Genomic DNA, 15,545 nt, shown 5'->3' with positions numbered 1-15,545 from the left:
TGTAGCATTTATCAACAATATGCCCTAATAAACCACAATGTGTACAGTAGGGCCAATCCTTCTAAGAAACAAAGGGCTTGCCATTTTGAGATCTATGAGATCCAGCAGATCCACGACTAGAATCATGAGTAGAATCACGATTAGAAAGCATGGCAATAGATTCATTGGAAGGTAAAGACTTAGTAACAATTTCTCTCTATTTTTCCTCTTGCAGAATAATGGAAAAAACTTTATTAATTGGGGGAAACGGATCAGACAATAAAATCTGACTCCGTAGGTGTGCATATGTCTCATTGAGACCCATCAAGAACTGCAGAACATAGTCTTCTTGTTGGAAATCAACAATTTTCTTTATAGCTCCACAGGTACATGGAGGCATGGGACGGAAATGAATCATTTCTTCCCAACAACCTTTCAAACGGGTAAAATAAGAACTTACAGAAGCAGTTTCTTGAGTCAGAGATGCAATATTCTTTCAGATCTGAAAAATATGGGGTCAGTTGCTTTGAGCAAACCTTTCCTTTAGATCATTCCACATCTCCTCGGCAAAATCAATGTATATAATAGAGGTAGCAATCTCCTTCGACATGGCATTAAGTAGCCATGAGAGAACAATTGTGTTACATCTAATCCATGCATTGTGCATCGGATCAGAGAGTGGAGGTGGTGGCAAAGTACCATTCACAAAGTAGAGCTTATTTTTAGAAATAAGGGCCATGGACATGGATCGGTTCCATGTTAAGTAATTGTCTCTATTAAGAGGTTGAGAGGCGAGAATCGCACCTGGATGATCATCGGGCTGAAGATAGAAAGGATTGGCTCCAATCCTCGGACGGACGGTGAGAAGTGGCGGAAGAATCATCAGAATCGGTAGGCATGATGAACGACACTGAGAAAATGAATCTATAGGGTTAGGGTTAATTTTCATCTGATACCATGATGAGAGAAAGGCAATACTCGGTATAGAAGAATCGAGTGAGTGAAAACTGAGAATATATTCCATCAGAAAAGTAAAACAAAGTATTTATATTTACAGTGTGTAATATCTTAACTATGGTGCATGTGCTTACGTGTGATCAAGAAGATTAAAAATAATCTTATACACTAATAATTAATCTACTATATATTTATTTAATCGTGTTACGTGAAATATGTATACAATAATTATGGATCTCATTTTAAGTGCATGTCTATATTTTTTTTCGCTTAAAAAGACCCCTAGCTCAATTGTGAACAAGAATTTGAGATAATCTTTTTCATTTTTCGTGCCCCTTGATGCTTCTAGATCACTACGTGCCCATGTGGTGTGGCTGATTTCTGCACAGTTTTATTTCCTATTTAAAAAAGGCCGTTCGATGCTTTTATTTAATTCGAAGTTCAAAAGTATGTGCATGCGCAGTGTAAAGGCAAAAAGGAAAAAAATAAAAAAATAAAATAAAAAAGGATAAAAATCTGTTTTAATACGAAAGTCAAAAGAGTACTCTGGATACCTATCTCCAAGTGTAAATCCAACTGTAATGCATTTTGCTCTAAGGTAGTAGAGCTTAAATGTTATGGGCAGAGGATCTGGTGCACCATCATATATACCATATCGTGATCATTGATCACTGACTATTTGTATATTATCAAAATGTATGCCAACTAGCATGCATTTAATGCCTGGACTTCTTCTCCCATGCATGCATGCGTGGAATTCTTTTTTTTTTTTCCACACGACGTATGTTGACTCTCCATTCTGTAGTACATCTATTAAAAAAGAGTTACTTAATTTGTGATCTATACAGACGAGAGTTTGCATCGGTATCAGTACTGTTATGATCAGCAGGGAGCCAAGGACCCCACAATTAGGCCAGAGAGAGTTAAAAGCACAAGAATCACGTATACGTACATGATTATTAAATTAAGATTATGTTATTATTCTTTAACAGTTCTGATATGGAAAGATCAGCATATATTTAATGTCAAGTCATGTCATGAGAAGGTAGAACACTTACTTAAGCTTTATAATCGCAGTATTTTTTTACGATAAACTTTGTTAATTGTTATATATATTAAATGTCTTGAGTAGTTCAATGATGGCGAAATGGAAATTTTAGTGCTTTTCGTTTCCCCACCCTGACATCAACAAGTTTTTGAGTACAGAATATCATTACTCTCTCTGATCTAGTGTTTGGCCGTCTGGTTAGGAAAAAAAAAAAACTTTCCGTTGAATATAGATATCAGATGCATAAAATAAATGAATTAACCTTTAACGTACATGAGTACTACGTACTGGCATTTGCCATACACCTTTAATATTTGATATTGACAGGCATTGCCATTCATTATTTTCTCTTTGGCTTCTAATAATTCCGGCCTTGACTTGAGATCTAGCTATCAAATAAAGGGTATGATCATAAATGGGTTCTGTTAATTAATTACATTTAAATGTTAACTATGGAGCAAGCAAGTGGCCGATCGAGTGATACTGTGAAATGATAAAAAAAGTGTTAAGGGGACAGATTCTGATGGTGGTAGTGATGTAAGCAGACTGAGAGGTGTTTGAAGCGACGAAGGGATGAGGTTTGGATTTTATTGATGGAGGTAATGGCAGCAGTACTGGGATTATACTGTTTTGGTTTTTTTGTTCTTTTTTAATAATTCTTGCAGGCCAGGCTTTTTTATTTTTATTTTATTTTTATTTTTTATATTTCTACTTGAAGGATGGTATGGGAGGAAGGAATGGCACAAGAGTCTTTGTCGAGATAACAGGTACGTGTTGATTGATGCCCCCACTCTTTTTCTGCACTAGGGAACTGGAATGGCTGATCTCTGTGCCAGTTTCCCATTGATATTCTAAATTATCCAGCCCAACAAAGAACCAAATTAAAGAATTGGCTCGGAAAGTATGTGATGCGCGTGCGCCCCTTTGAACTTAAGATAGAATAATCATGCAATAAAACACAACATTTATAATCATCATGTATTGGGTAGGGCAAATCTGTGCCTCAACTCCAGAAAATTAGCAGAATATTTTATGAAATGGTTGGTGGGAGAGCAAAGAATTCATGTATAGAACGCTAGCTAGTTTATTTCATCTTTTTTGGGGATTCATGTTTGGAATAGTTTGTACTATATTGATCACATGAGTTTATTGAGAGGTAGGGTTAGGTTGCCATTTTTGTCTCAAAAGAAAAATGGAAGGAAGCTAAAGCTCAGTGACTTGTTTGTTATATATAAGTGGTCGTTGTTGATTAGTTATGTATGGATGGTGGTCATGTATACGTGAAGATCTAAAATAAATGCAATGTTTCTTTGGGGGGGATGTAATATTATCGAAGGCCCACTTATAATTAATAAACTATTTATTTCTTTGAACATTGATGCATGGGATCCACATGATTTCCCAAATGGAGACATATGTTCTTATATTTACACACTAGGTCGACGTTGCTGAGAGTTGAAGAAAAAAGGTACTGTGCCAAATTTCTGAAAACAGTACTGATTGGAATTCTATGTGGACAAACAAAACTACAGAGAATCAATTAAAGGAATTGCTGGTCACAATCTTTGGCCCAAAAGAGTTTGTGGACCCATCCAGAAACCCCAAGTAAAGCTGAAAATGTAGGGACTAGCTGCACGTAAAACGGGAAAAATAAGAAGTCGAAAACATTTTAAAGATCATCAAAACAAATGATTTTCATTAGTATTTTTACAGTTATATAAAGAGATTTTATAAAAGTAAATTTATATGATACGTTAGTTTTATTTAAAATAAAAAATAACTTTACAATCCAACGTTTTATATCAAGTCACATTAATTTATAGATTTATTTTTATGAGATCTCTCTTCGTAATTAAAGTATTTATCTTTTCATTATAACGGTGTGGAGACTAAAAAAATGTTTCGAAAATACTTAATTTGGGACAATCGATAATTGATATATGGAAATTAAATATATATATATATATATATATAGGACGACCATGCCACCAACCAAAAGAATTTTGCCACCCATTTTCTATTATATATACAACGTCTACCACAAATTTGTTGGAAGCCTGCATCCCAATTCTGACGGCCAATATCAATTCTCGAACACCAAGTCTCCATGGATCGAGGTAGAAATGATTTTTGCGATGAGATTTGAATTGACTGAACTATTTGAAATGAATCGGTCTCAGCTGGTTAATTGGGTGCATGTCAAAGCATTTTCAGAATAATTAATTATTGTTTATTATTTTATCATTATTTTTCACATATTTTTTTTAGTTATTTTGTACTATTATTCAATATTTTTTCATTACTATTTACAGAATATCTAAAATTATCTCACCACCCAAACAATCAAGTGAGTTGGGACGGATGGTGTATTAATATTTGGGATCATAGAAGTGGAAAAGGGAAAGAGGAGGAAGATCAGTTAGAGTCTATCGGAGTCAAATCCCATATCAACTTGATCAATTGATGATCACCTGTGATCATCAATTGATTGGCTTGGGGTGTTGCGGGGTGTGGGTGGTTGGTTTAGCCAACAGAACATTGAGAGGGATTCAAAATCATAAAGAGATGGAAGGAAAATGATAGAGACAATTATCTTTTTACAACCTTTTTATAATTATTAGGTTTTAAACGAATTAAAGATGTTTTCTAAAATATTTAATGATACTTTTATAATTATTTAGAAGTTATTGTTACAAAATTACCACACATGCATATAGAAGGGATGACGATTTGACAATATTGGAGATGATATATGGATAATTTGGGATGCGTTTTGGCGAATGAGGGTTGAGAACTTGAGCATGTCTAGATTGGAAAATGCTTTGGTCTCGATAATGGTCTCCGTTGTTTTTTTACTTATTATTATTTAACGATTAAATAAATATTTTTTAATGATATTATAATTTTTTAAAAATATTTAAAGGGATTAAAAAAATACATAAAAAAAGGAAAATAAAAAAGGGAGAAAGAAAAGGTGGACGGCGAGTGAGCCTCAGGTCAAGATCACAAGACTTCAAGTCATGAGCTGGGAGATCAATGATCATAATTCACAGAAGGAAAATGATAGTCTTGATAATTCACAGAAGTTTCTACAGCTTGCTCCAAAAATATAATTTCACTGAAAATAAGGGGTGGGAATTTTTTAAATTCAATCATTTAATTTACACACACATGCATGAGTACTCAGCTTATAGGGAAAATCTTTCCTTAGATTCGTGGGGGTTTTGAAGAAGGAAAATGATACTTAAGCCCTCGTTTGTTTTTAGAGATAAGATGAGATGAGATGAGATGAATTGAATTGAATAAAATATTATTAGAATATATTATTTTTGTATTGAGATTTGAAAAAGTTAAATTATTTATTTTATTTTGTATGAAGATTTGAAAAAGTTGTAATGATTAAGATGAGATAAGAGTTTTGTGAAAGCGAACAAGGAGTTTCATGATTTTGTCCTTTAAAAAATACCATTCAATTCTTTTAATTTTTTTTTATAATTAAAGAAGTGACTATTAGTGAAGCTATGCATATATTTAAAAAAATATTTAATAACATTAAAAAATGTTTAAAAAAAGAAAAATATAATTACAATAATAATAAATTTAATGAGACAAAATTATAGAACTGAGTAGCTGCACCCTTTCAAGAATTTGTCCATTGGTTACCAAAATCTAAAACATTCCATCTCATCTCATCTCAATTCATCATTACAACTTTTTTAAATCCCCATATAAAATATAATAAACAATTTAACCTTTTCAAATTCTAATATAAAATTAATATTAAAAAATTATATTATAACAATATTTTATTTATTATTATTTAAAACATCTCATCTTATCTCATCTATATAATCAAACAAGTAAGTCTTCTATTCACAAAAGAAGGAAAAAAATAAATAAATAAAAAAAATAAAAAATAGAAAAAAGTACGTAGTTGTTAACCACCAATTCACTCACCATCATCAGTAGTACTGCCGTCAGGCCATGCAGTACCAAACATCATAGTGTTTTGGTGGGTAGTAGCGTACGATTTCTCATCCAAATATCCCAACCTTGCACAACTAGTTGATCATATAGTACTTTATGAGAGCAAGTAGTTATTTTGTAGTGAAGCTTGCTTTTAGTTTAATTTCCAAATTAAACGAAAATATAGGTTGTTTATGCAGCATGGTTGGGATGAATGAAAATACTACCTGAATCAAATGAAAATTAGTACTAATTTGCTTATATAATATTTCTCATCCTTGCGATAATGTTTACAGCTTCTTATATATCTTCAAGCTTAATTAACAAAGTGGTTTTCTTAAAGTACTACTACTTTGAGGATTATATATATATATATATATATATATGAAATGTGTTAATAATTCACACAACAAATTAGGACGGAAGAAAGAATAATTATCTCCAACCCATGAGGGTGATTTGTGTGTCGATGCAGTAGTGTTCTTTGCTCTTATCCATGGCAGTAAATAATAAATAAGTATATAAAAATACATAGAGAGAGAGACAAAGATATTTGCGTGATTTTACATAAAAGCTTATGTCCTCACGTATCTCTCAATAAAAAGGAGGAATTTAAGATTTCGAGATTTCAAATTTAGGATCTTTGATCTGGCTAAATTCTTGAGTACTATATCTCTAGTCTAGATATAGTCATAAATTGTGTAAACACCGCACATTTCTTTTTTAAAAAAGTAAATACCATTAAAATTTAATTTGTTCATGTAACCAATCCAACATTTAATCAATTTTTAAAATGAGTGTATGGTACTTGTGCACTCTAGAACTGCAAATATCATTTCTCTTCAATAAAATTAAGTCTTTAATTTTTTTAAAATTACATATATATTTATATAATATGTTTGTAAAGCAAATTGGATGTTATGATCAGTACTCAACAAGAGCATAGTACATGATCTGCTTCAAGAATTATTTTCATTTAATATCTTACGCATTGTACAAATATGCACCTAATATATAGTTATAAATGCATAGTTTTCAATTGGCAAACGATAGGATATATGACTCTCAAATGTACTCATTCGTGTATTTTAATTTTTTTTTCTTAGTAGTTAAGGAACTGATTATTAATTAGTAAATTTATAATTTTTTATTTTTTTCTTAATAATTAAGGATGTTTAAAAGATATTTTTTAAAAAAATCCATTTGCACTAGTGTTGCAATTAACATATAAAGGATCATGATCTGACATGCGAACTTATAAGTTACCAACGATTTTGTGTATAATAATTAACGCGGATAGATATATTCGTTGCAAAATGAAAATATATTAGCATCGAGTCATTCCTCCTTCGCAATGACAAATTTTCGTCGTAAACAACAAATACATATTAATTACAACAATAAATGTTGGTTGCAAATACTTTAGACAAATGATTGGCGACGAGAAACGGTATTATTAATTACGAACTAGCCATGATTTCTTCGTACTTAATTAATGGTACTTGCTTGCTAGCTAGCAGCCAATTCATGGGTTAGACTGATGAGAAGTCCTTCTCCGTCCTTGTGCTTCCAAACTTATAAAGAAGGAGCTACAGACTGGGGGGTGGGGGGTGAGGAAGGGAACAAGCCATGACGACTGTTTTCTTCTTCGATCCATCCACAGCCCCTACCATTATGGCATGTATGACTTCCACGTGTTTGATCAGAGCGATTCTAACATGGGGAATGACACCGTTGATTGGGCGCGCGGGCTGTGCGAGCAGCTAGCTGCATGCATCGACAGCGATCTTTGCGTACGTACGTTGGGCAAATTATTGATCCTTGCATGGGGTACTACTACTGATTAAAAGGTTTTAAGTACTTACTGTCTTCTTATCTATCATCTAATTCCCTTTAATTATCAGCTCTACTCATTTTGATTTGTAATCATTATAAAATGTAAGAATTTCTCTCGTCAAAGCCATATAAGATTTATACATTCACCACTTCTCGTACGTATTACGTAAACGTTAAAGCGATAACCACCATTTGTTGCACTAGCATTTCATTCATGTTGGTGGAAGAACTATTCATATTCAATAAATATTTCTACCCAACATCTGGCAAAAGTCTAGTTTCTGCAAGTTGGCTACAATATTCCAATAAACTTTATTGAATCTAAAAGGTGTGCATCCTCTTCCTAAGTTTGCCATTATTTGAAACATTTTACCCTCATTTTGCTTGGTTTTTTCTACTGTCACCAAGTATCCTGTCTGTTCACTTTTCCATTCTACCGGCAGACAAAATCAACGACAAGGAATTAAAGTTCTGTTGGCTATCTAATTTCAGGCCATGGCCAATCTCATCGAAAAGCAGCACAAGCTGGACGGCCTAATGGATGGCAGACAGGACCTGGCCTGAGCTTAAGGGTGTACATATTGGGGGACTGCAACCACGTCGGTTTCTACTTTTTAAGTGAAATGGGTCCAAAAATCATGTGGCTCTCATGCTCTCTGAAGCAGTAACTTTGCCTGACATCAAAATTTTACATGAATATATTAATAATATTGATATCACCGAATTAGATTGCTGGACATACATCCAAGGAGTGCCTTCCAGAAGATGATCAAAGAGTGGAAAACAAACATATTTGTCAGAGTTCTAGCTAGCCATTCAGTTGGAGGAAGACCCAATATATTTTTTTATCTTTACTATAGTTTTTATGGGGAAGGAGGGCGAGGAAAGGATGGCGTAATCAATAAAGCAAACAATCTCCTAATGGACAGATGAATGATCTTGTGCAATCAATCAAAATCTTGCAGAAGCACAACAGCTAGCATTAACATGTTCAAAGTGCTGCAGAAAAGCTAGCAGCCTGATTATTTGACAAATAGTACTGTCTACTGCTATGAAATTTCGACCACTTAAATTTTATCCCATCAGGCGACAAGCAAGAAGAGAAAGAAGCACTGTTACTTATAATAACTGAGAGCTCACTCTTTCCAACAGTGGAAGATATGAGACTGTTGAACTCAAGATTTCAAGTTTCATGTGATTATAAATCTACACATGGATTTTGATGATAACAAATGAATTCAAAGAATAAAGAAGTCTCAAGCTCAAGTTGTCTACACAATGGAGTCAAGCACATCAAGAAAACAAGCATGAGCAAGAAGGGAACAAGTTCACATTAAAATTATAGAGTAATGTTGTAAATCTCTTCAAAATTCGAAATTAGGATTAATGCTCAAAATTAATATTTTATCATAAAGCGTTAAAATACATTTTCCACATGTGCATGAATATTTTTGAAAATTAAATTTGAAAATTTTGAAAGATGATTGATTGTCATCTTTTGCATGTGCATGCCTTGATTAAAGGGTTGAACTTTGAAAATATTAAAGATGATTGATTGTCATCTTTCACATGTACATGTTTTATTTGAATATTTTCAAAAGTGATTGATGCTTTTTTAGACTTATACAAAAAGTAAAAGATTAGGTTTGAATTTTTTGAAAATGAAAGTGTGCTCATTTTGTCATATGCCAAAAGTAAAAGATTAGGTTTGATTTTTTTGAAAAAGTGAATGATGTTGTCTTTGACAATTGAGAAAGAAGAACCTTTTATTTGAATTCTTTGAAAAAGTGAATGATGTTGTCTTTGACAATTGAAAAAGAAGAACCTTTTATTTGAATTTTTTGAAAAAGTGAATGATGTTGTCTTTGACATGTGAATCTTTTTAAATTTGAATATGAAGTCTCATATGCCTATAAATAGATCATTTGAGAGCTTCACATTTACAACACCAAGAGCATACAACATTCATTCAAAGCTTTCATTCTCTCTTCTCTAAACATTGAGCCTTAATCCTTGTTCATTTTGAGAGATATAGCTTGCGCTGTATTGTTCTTATTTCACTCGTTGAGGAGTGTTTTCTGATAACCTACCCACTATCAGCTTTTGTATCAGAAAAAGGGTGTGTATAACCCTTGTGTGTGTAGAAAGTATTCTACACAGGGAATAGTTGAATCACCACGTGTAAGGTGATTGCAAGTGTAGAGGGTGTTCTACACGGATCCTTTGTAGCGGTGTTGTTCAAAGGTGTAATAGGTTTCTATCTCCACCTGAAGGAGGTTGAATAGTGAATTTGGGAATCCTCAAGGGGTAGCTTGAGGCGAGGACGTAGGCAGTGGGGCCGAACCTCGTTAACATACTGAGTTTGCTTCTCTCTTACCCTTACTCTTTATATTTATTGTTATTTCATATTTTGTTTATATTTTATATTATATATTTGATTTATAATTGTTATTTTTTTAATACAACTCAATTCACCCCCCCTCTTGTGTTAGTCATCTGGGCAACAATTGGTATCAGAGCTAAGAGCTCTATTATAAGATTAACTATCTTTTGAGTTAAGATCTTATGGCTAACATTGCAGCTTCATTTGGTGAAGGTCAATCTAGTAGTCGGCCTCCACTCTTTTGTGGAGATAATTACTCATTCTGGAAAGTTAGAATGAGAATATTTCTTCAAGCTCAAGGTAGAGAAATATGGAAATGTATTGTAAATGGACCTTATATTCCAACAAAAGTTGTTGGTGGAGTAAAGGTCAAAAAGGAAGAAGAAGAGTTTGATCGTGAAGACGATAGACTTTATACTTTAAATTTAACTGCTATGAATTTATTATATAATGCTCTTAATGGAAATGAGTTTAATAGAATAATGAATTGCGCTACGGCAAAGGAAATTTGGGATAACTTGGAAGTAACCTATGAAGGAACTTCGCAAGTCAAGGAATCAAAAATTTATATTCTTACTCATGAATATGAAATGTTTAAGATGAATGATGATGAATCTATTTCTAGTATGCACACTCGTTTTACTAACATCATAAACAGCTTGACAGCTCTTGGCAAAGTTTATTCCAAGGTGGAGATAGTAAGAAAAATTCTCAACTCTTTACCAAAACGTTGGGAATCAAAAGTTACAGCGATTCTTGAAGCTAGAGACCTCAAGAAGCTCGAAGTCAATGAACTCATCGGGTCACTTATCACCCATGAGTACACATTGAAAAGAGGAGAAGAAGAAGGAAAACCAAAGAAGAGCTTAGCACTTAAAGCTGTTCCTCATGAAAGTGAAAGTGATGAAGATGAGGACAATGACGATAAAGATGAAGAAGTTGCGATGATAACAAGAAGAATTCAGAGGTTCTTGAAGAAAAATAGAACTTCTCCGAGGAAATCTTTCAAAAAGTTTTCCAAGAAAGATTCAGGTAAAAACGACACTTTAATTTGTTATAAATGCAATAAACCTGGTCATATCAAGCCAGATTGTCCTCTGCTAAAGAAAGATCGAAACAAGGGCAAGAAAGCAATGAAACCTACATGGGATGATGATTCAAGTAGCTCAGATAGTGAAGCAAGCAATGAAGAATCAGCAAATCTTTGTCTTATGGCTAAAGATGACATTGAGGTAACAAATCTTGATAATATTGAAAATCCTTCATATGAAGAATTGCAAAATGTTTTAGAAGAGATTTATGAGGAATTTGAAAAATTGGGTATCAAGTATACTGTTTTGAAAAAGAAAAATTCTTCTTTAACAAACGAAATTGAAATTTTAAGAAAAGAAAGTATCATTTTGAAAGATGAAAATCTTGAATTGAATAAGAAGAAAACCGATTTAGAAAATATTATTGAAAACTTTACGAATGGAAAAAGAAATTTTGAAAAACTTCTTGGTAGTCAAAGATGTGTTTTTGACAAGGCAGGTTTGGGATATATGCCAAAACAAAAATACAAACCTTATAAAAATTTCTTTGATAATCATTCTACCTCAAAGACTAATATTCAAAATTCTTTTCATAAAAATAATTTTGTCAAAAAAGGATATTATTATAATCATTCAAGTTTTTCATATATGTCACATGCTATTTGTAATTTTTGTAATAGAAATGGTCATAATTATCATACTTGTCCTATTAGAAGAAATCATACAATGACTATTAGGGCCATATGGGTACCTAAAAATCTTGTTTCTTCTAATACTAATAAATAAAGGACCCAAAGAACTTGGGTACCAAGAAAAATCATTTTAATTGTTTTTATAGGTATGCATGAAGTCATCCACAAGCAAAAATAAGTGGTTTTTAGATAGTGGATGTTCAAGACACATGACGGGAGACAAGACTAAGTTCTTTGATCTTAGATCTAAAGAAGAAGGACACGTGACATTTGGAGACAACTCGAAAGGGAAGATCGTGGGAATAGGTAAAATTGGTAATGAATCTTCTCTCATAATTGAAGATGTTCTACTTGTTGAAGGTTTAAAACATAATCTTTTGAGCATAAGTCAATTATGTGATAAAGGATTTACAGTTACTTTTAAAATGGATAAATGCATTATTTTGAATGATCATGATTGTAATATTTGTTTTATTGCTTTTAGAAACAATAATGTTTATACAATTGATTTTGAAGAAATTACCTCACAAGATGCTATTTGCTTGTCAGCTCAAAATGAAACTAGTTGGTTATGGCATAGAAGATTAGGTCATGCCAACATGGAACTTATTTCCAAACTTTCAAAAAATGATCTTGTGAGAGGTTTACCAAAAACATATTTTCTTAAAGACAAAATTTGTGATGCATGTCAATTTGGTAAACAAACAAAAACTTCTTTTAAAACTAAGAAACATATTTCCACTACTAGACCATTGCAACTGATACACATGGATCTTTTTGGACCAAATAGAGTTGCAAGTCTAGGAGGAAAATATTATGCATTTGTTATTGTTGATGATTTCTCTAGATATACTTGGGTCATCTTTCTTGCTCATAAAGATGAGGCACATAATGCCTTTACCAAGTTATGCAAGAGAATTCAAAATGAAAAGGGCTATACTATTTCAAGTATCCGAAGTGATAGGGGAAAAGAGTTTGTTAATAAAAATATTGAAACATTTTGTGATGAAAACGGTTTTATTCATAATTTTTCTGCTCCTCGAACTCCTCAACAAAATGGGGTAGTAGAGAGGAAAAATAGATCTCTTCAAGAGATGGCAAGAACAATGCTCAATGAGAACAACTTGCCTAGTTATTTTTGGGCCGAAGCGGTAAGTACTGCATGTTATGTTATAAATAGAGTTATGTTAAGGTCTAAATTAGATAAAACCCCCTATGAGCTTTGGAATGAGAAAAAGCCCAACATTGGTTACTTTCATGTATTTGGATGCAAATGTTTTATTTTGAATGACAGAGATAATTTAGGCAAGTTTGATGCAAAATCTGATGAAGGTATTTTTCTCGGGTATTCTACTAATAGTAAAGCTTATAGAGTATTCAACAAAAAGACTTTAACTGTACAAGAATCTATGCATGTAGTATTTGATGAATCTAATTCTCCACTCTCCAAGAAATCTATTGATGAAGAAACAGAAGGTATAAATAACACAGAAAGTCTCAATCTCAACAAAGAGAAAGCAATAGAGGAAGTTCAACATGGAGCCATCAGGAAAGATCATCAAAATTTAATACAAGATGCAACCAAACAGTGAAAATTTGTGAAAGATCATCCAGTTGAACAAATTTTGGGAGAACCTTCACAAGGTGTAAGTACTCGATCATCTCTTAGAAATATTTGTAATCATACTGCTTTTCTATCTCAAATTGAACCCAAAAATATTGATGACGCACTTCTTGATGAATCTTGGATTCTAGCTATGCAAGAAGAGTTGAATCAATTTGAAAGAAATGATGTTTGGACACTTGTTCCTAGACCCAAAAATTATACTATTATTGGAACAAAATGGGTTTTTAGAAACAAGAAAGATGAGTCTGGAGTCATTACTAGAAATAAGGCTCGACTTGTAGCCCAAGGTTTTAATCAAGAAGAAGGAATCGATTATGATGAGACATATGCACCTGTCGCAAGATTAGAAGCTATTCGAATGCTACTTGCATATGCTTGTTATAAAGATTTCAAACTTTTTCAAATGGATGTTAAAAGTGCTTTCTTAAATGGTTTTATAAATGAAGAGGTATATGTTGAGCAACCTTCAGGTTTTGAAAATCATATTTCCCCAAATCATGTTTTCAAACTCACAAAAGCACTATATGGACTTAAACAAGCTCCTAGAGCTTGGTACGAGAGACTCAGTGGTTTCTTGATTGAAAAAGGTTTTTCAAGAGGAAAAATCGACACAACTCTTTTCATTAAATATGAAAATGATGATATTCTTTTGATTCAGATTTATGTTGATGATATAATATTCGGTGCTACTAATGAAAATATGTGTCAAGTTTTTGCTAAGACTATGCAGGAAGAATTTGAGATGAGCATGATGGGTGAACTTACATTCTTTCTCGGATTGCAAATTAAGCAAACAAAAAGTGGGACATTCATCAATCAATCAAAATATATTAAGGAATTACTGAAGAAGTTTGGGATGGAAAATGCTAAGGAAATTGGAACACCAATGAGCCCATCAACTAAACTTGATAAAGATGAATCCGGTAAGCCAGTTGACTCGAAGATATATCGAGGTATGATTGGTAGCTTATTATATTTAACAGCCAGTAGACCAGATATTATGTTTAGTGTGTGCTTATGTGCACGTTTTCAATCATCTCCAAAAGAATCACATTTAATTGCAGTTAAGCGCATTCTTAGATATCTTAGTGGTACAATTAACCTAGGGTTATGGTACCCTAAGCACACATCTTTCGATCTAATCAGCTACACAGATGCAGATTATGCTGGCTGTAAAATAGATCGAAAAAGCACTAGTGGAGCATGCCATTTCTTAGGTCATGCATTAGTTTCCTGGTTTAGTAAAAAACAAAATTCTGTTGCACTATCTACTGCTGAGGCAGAATATGTTGCTGCGGGTAGTTGTTGTGCTCAAGTTCTCTACATGAAGCAACAACTTGAAGATTTTAAACTCATGTATAATCACATTCCAATCAAATGTGATAATACAAGTGCTATAAATCTTTCAAAGAACCCAATACAACATTCTAGAACTAAGCATATTGAAATAAGGTATCATTTTCTTCGAGATCATGTGCAAAAAGGTGATATAATGTTAGAGTTCACAAACACACACGATCAGTTAGCAGATATTTTCACAAAACCTTTACCAGAAGATAGATTATGTATGATCAGAAGAGAAATAGGTATGATGCATGCTATGAATATCTCTTAAAAGATAGACCAGAGTCAATAAAAATAGAGATAGATTTTTTTTAATACTTTTACATAAATTTGAGATTCTTAGCCTCATGTTTGAGACGCTCATTCTCTTCATACAATATCATGTCATTCTTATTCATGGGAACCGGCAAGCGGAATGAAGAATCTAATAAAGATTTCAACTATTTATTCTTCTGCCGAATGATTCCTTCCCTTGTGTGAGACTCTTGAACAATTTGTTGAAGTACAACAATTTGTTCTTTGAGCTTTTCAACTTCGTGATTTTTGGCTTGTAGCCGCTGAGAAAAAGCCACAATAGAGGAAGAGTAGCGAGTCCCAAGACTCACCAAGTCATAAATAGCATCAGAATCTGACTTATTAGTCAGATTATTATTTTCTTGCTGCAACATGGCACCAATGGTAG

Source organism: Carya illinoinensis, chromosome 6 (genome assembly GCF_018687715.1).
Source record: "Carya illinoinensis cultivar Pawnee chromosome 6, C.illinoinensisPawnee_v1, whole genome shotgun sequence".
NCBI lineage: Eukaryota > Viridiplantae > Streptophyta > Magnoliopsida > Fagales > Juglandaceae > Carya > Carya illinoinensis.
The sequence above is the reverse complement of the archived record's forward strand: the minus strand, read 5'-3'. Positions refer to the sequence as shown.